The sequence below is a fragment of the Lolium rigidum genome, chromosome 3 (genome assembly GCF_022539505.1).
Source record: "Lolium rigidum isolate FL_2022 chromosome 3, APGP_CSIRO_Lrig_0.1, whole genome shotgun sequence".
In the NCBI taxonomy this organism is placed as follows: domain Eukaryota; kingdom Viridiplantae; phylum Streptophyta; class Magnoliopsida; order Poales; family Poaceae; genus Lolium; species Lolium rigidum.
The window spans coordinates 207273928-207281065 of NC_061510.1; the positions used below are offsets into that span (position 1 = coordinate 207273928).

A 7138-nucleotide genomic window follows, 5' to 3' on the forward strand; every position below is an offset into this window, starting at 1 on the left:
TGTGGTCTGTTTCGCTGCATGTGGGCCTGGTGCTAGCTCTGCGCGTCGGAGGCAGTCGTGGACGGTCGGTGGATAACTTTTTGTTCGTTTCTCCACGGCTTTGACCAGTTGATTTGGACTGGATCTCTAGAGACAGCCATTGCAGCCACGCACGGCTCGCCGGCGGGGGTGCACCAAGGCGTCACCGGACGAACGGGGCAAGGAAACGAATCACCTTGATGCGGTTGGGGTGCTCGGAAAGGGCGGGGATGGCCGGACGGAAGCGAATCGGTCCGCGGCTGCGACGGCGGCTGATGCTTGGGAAGATGTGGGCGTCGGCAGACAGTCTACTTGGCGTAGAGGACGCGGACGACACGGCAAGGACGATATGGTCAACGGTGTGTCTCGGGGCAGCCTCCTTCAACGATTTCGGTATGAGTTAATTCGTTGTTCCCCGGCTGATTTATGAGATCCTGGGTTGCGTTCTTGTCCCACCATTTGTTCCGACCTATCCGTGCATCCCCGTCCCACCTCAAGTTCCAGCATGAATCAGCTCCTCAAGCCGAGCTTGCTGTATGTGCAGGGATTTGAGATGCGAGGTGTTCCCTGGGCTGGATGGGAACTAGAGACTAGGTGAGATGCGTGCTTTTAATTTTTTCTGTTTGTACAAAAGGATTGTGACATGAGGAAGGATCATTTGCAGAAAACAAGTATGTACTGCAGGTTTTGCTGCACAAACTCTGGAAGTAATGTTGTTTGTTCATTCCCATAATATTATTTTTTCCTGGTCGGTTGGGCATATATGCCTATATTATGTTTGTGAATTCCATCATATGCAACTACTTTGCATGAATTTCCTAGATAACATTTCCTTATGAGAAAATTTGTTTTTGTAGGAGGCATGGGATCTCATCTCTGCAGACGCTTCTCAAAATTGTCCAATAATTGTGGTATATCATTTTCTTTTCTTACCTTTGCTACCAAAAAATATTCAGCTGACCCACACACCTCCACTCCTTCCCTGCCCTCGCAGGCCTCCACCTTGCGACCATCAGGTGCATCAGCCCCATCCGGTCGGCCTGTGTGTTTCGCGCCGATGGCTTGGAAGATGAAAACGTGTAGGAGCAGAAGTAGTGCAAGGAAGACGCCACGGTGAGCAGAAGCAGTGCAAGGAAGACGCGGACGTGTGGGAGCAGAAGCGGGCTATGCTCTGTGCTTCGCCGCTGCACTCACGTGCACCATTACCGAGCAATGGAGAACCAAAGGTAAGATGGTCTAATGATGTGTTCTTTCCAATGGAAAATTGTGTTTTCTCCTGTTGGTAGCTCCTCACGAGGAAATACGCATATGTGTATTTGACCGATGATACCATTTATCATCTCAAATGGTGATGTCTTTTCTTACATTGATGGTTGTTTCAACCTTAAATTTTATTGATTCCTAATGCCACCATCATAATGATGGAAATTTTAGACTAAGCAATAGCTTATGGATTCACTATGTAGATGTTTGAGGACTGTTCAGTATTGACAACAATTTTTTGTAGCGTCTAATTCATGGTCCACTCTATACATTAGTGAGGATATGCTTTATTTGTTTCCATGCATGATGCATAATCCCTCCTTGAGATGCAGATTAGTGATTGATGATTCACGTACAGTTTTTGTGTGGTTATATTCTTAGGGTTTAGACTCAGTTAAGCAGCATGATGGATTGTATTTTTCGGGCACTAGGTTCCCATCAAGGCCTTCACTTTCAGGAGGAATACCGGACAGCGGCGAGGAGCGCGGCCACTTGGTCGACCATTGGAGCATTGCAATTCGGTTCATGGCAGAATGCTCCTAGAGCTTTTTTCTCATCTGCACCGCTACCGTGAACCCCTCCAGACAGTGTTGCCTTCTTTCCCACCCTGACAGCTTCCTCTAATGGCAGAATGCCATGTTTGGTCTCGCTGGACTGGGAACAAAAGCTTCTTGCCAAGGTTACTTTGGCAGGTCCATGGCCGGATCTTAAGCTAGAAGCTTTGTGCAGTTTTCTTGATGTATATCTGTGATTATGTGCTTAAGAAGAACTTGCAGGCTCATCTCTCTCTCTCTCTCTCTCTCTCTCTCTCTATATATATATATATATATATATATATATATATATATATATATATATATATATATATAACTCTCTCCATAAATCACAATGTAATCTACGATTTATCACCACCTTAGAACATCAATTATCTGAATTTTGAGCCATATATTTGGACGTCCTGAAGGCAAAGCTTTATCTGTATTCTTTGTTGACAGGTTCAGGTCTGTAAGGAGGAGATGAGATGATCATGTGTTTCAAGTTTTTTGAGAGAAATATCAGAATTGTAGCATGTCCATCAGGTGAGTCAAGTTTCTGTTCTGTGTATTTTTTTTATTTGCAGATTTATGTGATGAATTCTGGTTATTGCAACATCAAATGTATCAGACGCTTTGCAACTTCAATTCAAATAAAGTACTATTTCTACTTAAGATGTGCCATAGTATATAGAAAATCATTAGAAAGAAATTATATGTCTAGCAATCTACAAACTGACAACCCTCCCAAGCATATTTTAAAGGATAGTAATCCTCTTTAGTTCTTAAATTGATAAATTGAAATGTCAAGAGCCCACATATGACTGGAAGGCCACGCTGCTGACATTACAGTTTTGGCAGTCTGCTGTGTAATAAGCATGACTGCATGTTGATATTGTGGTAGATGCTCTACTTCACATTGCCTTTCTGGTTAAACTGAAGTTTGAGTGAAATTTGTTAGCTATATATATTTCCATGTTAAAATTTCTTTCCAAGACTGTTTGTTAGACGAACACTTGCTTCATCAACTGAATTCATGTGTTGTCCTTGTTGCAGAACTGTGGATTATATATATCTGATACATGTACCTATCTTCATAGCAACGAGGTAAATGGATGACCATACCGTACCTTCTACTATGATGGCTCATATTCTTATTTATTATTGCACTTTTCAGATTGACTACATGTTGCCTATAGTCTCTAAGATGGAACATATATGCTTTTTACTGGATTTTTTGTGTTTGCCCCAGAAGAGACCGCCGTCAATGGATCTCCTCCAGCATCGTGAATATGCGGCACCAATAGCAGCATCAACACAAGGTTTCCTCTAGGCTCGCTCAGGTTTTGCATTTGTACCATGGATATTTGTAGTCTGATGCATTTTAACAGTAAACTATAGGAAAATAACCATTGACTGGATTATATATCCAAACACATCTCTTGATTATTCACTCCCAGTTTTACAATGTTGAATCTGTAAAAAAATAAGAGCGCTGTTACACACAAACACAGGGATGATATCTTTCTCCTTTTGTATGAAATGTTGTAATTCTCTGATCTATTTTATCGCCACATGAATATTTTATATTCGTACTCTTCGGATATAAATGTGAACCTAAGACTAGAAGGATAGGATCATGCAAGTAAATGCATAACGTATGCCTACGTAAACAAAGAAACGGAGCTTTTTCGGAAGAAAAAGAAATGGAGCTGACAATAAGGGACTTACACTTCAGCAACTCACAAGAACAATCATATAATTTCTTGGGTAGACTATCTATTTGACATTCTTTCGGTGCCAAGTGAGTTTTTTTGGCTATATTTTCCTGTCCAAAGTAATTATTTTAATTCACGTTGATTTTATAAAATTATCCTAGGGATGTGGATTTTCCCTTTCCTCTATAAAGAAGTAAGTTATGCTGGAAAAAAAGAAAAATCAAGGGAAGCTGAGGTATGTTCTTTTGTGTCCTAATTATAAGCATTACCAGTTTTATGTGCCAAGGTCCAGTATAGTTAGAGCCACTATCCTATTTCATCCACGCAGCTGCAAACAATTAGTAAGGTTTAAATGTATCTGACTTTGTTTATCTTAAGATTGGGTGGACTGGCTATATTTTAATTTAGGCAGTTCAGTAGTCTATCGACCTCTAACTAATGGAAATGAGAGAAGCCTCAATTCACATGATATATGATTTATATGCATTTCTTAATCAACGTGTTGAGAAATATAATCATGCCACTTGGTAATACTATCACATTTTCTGTTGGCCCTCATTTCAGATAAGGAACAGTTGTGGCAGGCTGGCAGCAGGTGTCCTTGCACAAATTAGAATACCAATGTATATCCATTTTCTTCCTATTTTATATGAAGGTGGTAAACAATAACACAGTTTTCTGCTCTTGAGAACTTATCTCTATTATACTAGGATTACCATTGAGATTTGATTGCTAAGACACTTACCAATTTCTTCTTGGAAATCAATATATCACTCTGAGTCTAACGTATGCAGAGAGTTCTCATATAAGGGCTGAATTCATTTTTTTGGTTTTCTCGGTGAAGATGTTTGTCGTGCAAAGAAGCAGATACATTTACATGTCTTCAATGTTCAGTAAAGGAAAATTCGTTTCTTTAATTTTGATTACAAGAAAGTGAATAAGAGTTTTTGAATTGGTGGCTTCAGAAAAGAAAGGAAATTGACCAATGGGCGGAGTGAATTGTTCTCTGTAAGCTTTTACGGTTATTTGAACAACTTATATAAGGAGTGTGCTTATTACTTAGTATGCGTGCCAGGAAAGATTGGTATGTGTTTCATCCTGACTAATAACAATGCATCGTGCATGCTTTGTATTTTCAGTAAGTGGTTTTCAAGAAGTCTTTGCTATACCTTTTTTTAACTTACTTTGAGCTGTTACAAGAAAACTATGTTGTTTCTTAGAAGCGAAACCATGTTAGTTGAAGCAATGTGCCATCGACAACGATAGAAGTGCATGAGCTGGGTGCCTCTCTAGGACTAACAACAACAGAAATCCACACCGTATGCTACATGCGAGCCGAAGCTCCACGTTCCGGCTTTCTCCACAGGAGCGCGCGCATGTTTAGAATTAAGTGTGTGATTAGTACAAAGTGTTCGAAAGACAAGTGCCTTGCTCCTCGCATTGGCGTGGCAAAAAAATGCCAGTGATACCACGCTAACCACGCTATGTACAAACGAGATGCAGGCGGCGCGGCGAAGCGCGCCTATTCACCTAGTAAGAAACTATGGTTCTTTCCCTGGCTTAAGGAAACAACCAACTACATTGTTTGACAAATAAGTAGAATGTATATGCATTGTATGAACGGTAGAAAATACGTACCAATCACCCGGAAATGAACCGCCACAATGGACAGCAGTAGGAAGAGGCTGCATGGCCGCTTGAAGCTCTTTCTCCTCACTGGCATAGGCAGCTTCATCTATTCAGGTGCAAAACCCAGCAGGGGAGAGGTAACAGGCCGCGCACTCCATCGTGAGGGCTTGTAAAACCAGGTGACCCAGACCTGCCGAGCACCCTCCGCACCGTCGTCGACCACCCGCGGTGACCTGCACGACCAGGATGGTCCCCAGCACCACCGCATGTCGGATCAGGTCGCCCCCAACACCGGAAATCGAACTCCCGCATCCATCCTTCTCCTTCTAGAAGGATGAAGTAGACGTCGTCGACCGCCGCCGCGGAGACCTGCTCGGCCAGCATGATTTCCACCGCCGCCGCACGTCGGGCCAGATGTCCACCAACGCCACAGATCACAGAGGCTCGAAGATGATGACGATCAAGCGAGGAAGTCCGATCCGAGCCTCCCTGCCCAGATTTCGTGATCCTATGCCCAAATACCCTCCATGCCTACAGTCCCGTGCCTTCAATCGCGCATCTGCGTTGTTGCTTGATCTGCTTGCGATTTGTGGATGGTGACGTGCCGTGGAGGACAGGGACGAGCGATAGGAAACCAATGAAGGCCAAATCCGGCTGTCGGTGCAAGAACGCATCGGAAGACGATGAGAAGGGGCGATGATGAAAAACCCTAGCATCGCATGACTTTCTTCTCTCCGTGCAGGATGAGGGGAATGACAAGGATGGTTGGCGTTCTGGGTTGGATTAGTTGGGCTTGGTCCACTTGCACGCGTGCGGGGTGATCGGAGAGGAACGAAGGAAGGGAGGGAGGGTAAAATGGTCTAAGAAAAAGTGTTGACGAAAACTTTGACCGGAGGAAACAGAACCACTTCGTCCTTTTAATATAGTAGAGATAATTGGATATGAGCATCATAATTTTGATGATTTTTTTTTTGATTGTTGAGGTTGCAATCAGCTAAGGTGTTTTAGTTTTCTGACAGGAAGGGAAGATGATGCTTATGTGTCGTATATCTCTGGTAGGTAATATCCAGTTAATACTATAACACAGAGGTTGGTAGTTACACCTTTTCTTTTTGAGCATCAATCTAAACTATCAATGAACTACAGGAGAATGTCAGATGATGGTATATGGGAACTTAATTATACTTTTCCCACCACAAGGTCAATCCAAAGAGGAAAGCCAACATGATATCAGTACATGGATGAATATGGCGGTTAAGAAATTTTTCCTAAGCCTATATATAATCAACTGGTTACTTTCAGTACAGAAGAAATGGAGTGCACAACAGTTTTTATATTCGAGAGTTTGTTAAAGAAATAAATTTGTTGTTTACTTCATCTCACCTAACGACCACATAATTTTTGGTACCAATGAGGTTCACAAAGGAACAAATTTGTAAGATCTACCCGCATAATTTTATAATTACTCTTCTTTTACCTTTTTTACCTAATTTTTGACGTATATTTTTCATAATTTCACTGACTAAAGTATTTACCTTTCCATTGGTATATTTGTAGATTGCACCCTCTTTATGTGTGACATCACCAAGATACCCAAATATCATATGTTCTTCTTTATTTTCGATAAAAGGCAATTTTTTACTTAAAAGATTTAAGCACATTACACCCAACATCTACATAACTGAGATGCACATACCCGATCCAATCCAGAAGATACAATCAAAAAGAAAAAAAGTGAGAATCTCTACAAGTACTCATGGCGGAAAATATAAGAGAGCCTAAGGCGAAGGAAGACCAATCTGTAGATTACACTGTCATCTATGTTGGGAAGAGATGTCGCACACTCTCTTATCTATGACATGTTCCACTTCAAAATTATGCGTGACTGCCACCAGACCACCTCCGCTTTCAACATGCTTTCGCTATGTCAACGTCTCCCTCTATAAGGCCTTTTTTTCCAGCTACAAGATTTTCATG

General features: G+C 41.8%; 2 long non-coding RNA genes across 3 annotated transcripts; both read left to right on the plus strand.

Annotated features, from left to right (window-relative positions):
- The first annotated feature begins 393 nt into the window (after positions 1-393).
- LOC124698875 lies at positions 394-2067 on the plus strand. The gene is made up of 5 exons (XR_007001153.1): positions 394-411; positions 563-612; positions 683-689; positions 876-1244; positions 1713-2067. It is a non-coding gene; the product is annotated as an uncharacterized LOC124698875 (long non-coding RNA).
- Positions 2068-2170: 103 nt separating this feature from the next.
- On the plus strand, positions 2171-4280 carry LOC124698876. 2 transcript variants are annotated; one of them, XR_007001155.1, is made up of 4 exons: positions 2171-2360; positions 2871-2921; positions 3067-3157; positions 3694-4280. It is a non-coding gene; the product is annotated as an uncharacterized LOC124698876 (long non-coding RNA). The 2 variants fall into 2 exon arrangements; XR_007001154.1 differs by having other exon boundaries at positions 3067-4280.
- Positions 4281-7138: the final 2858 nt, after the last annotated feature.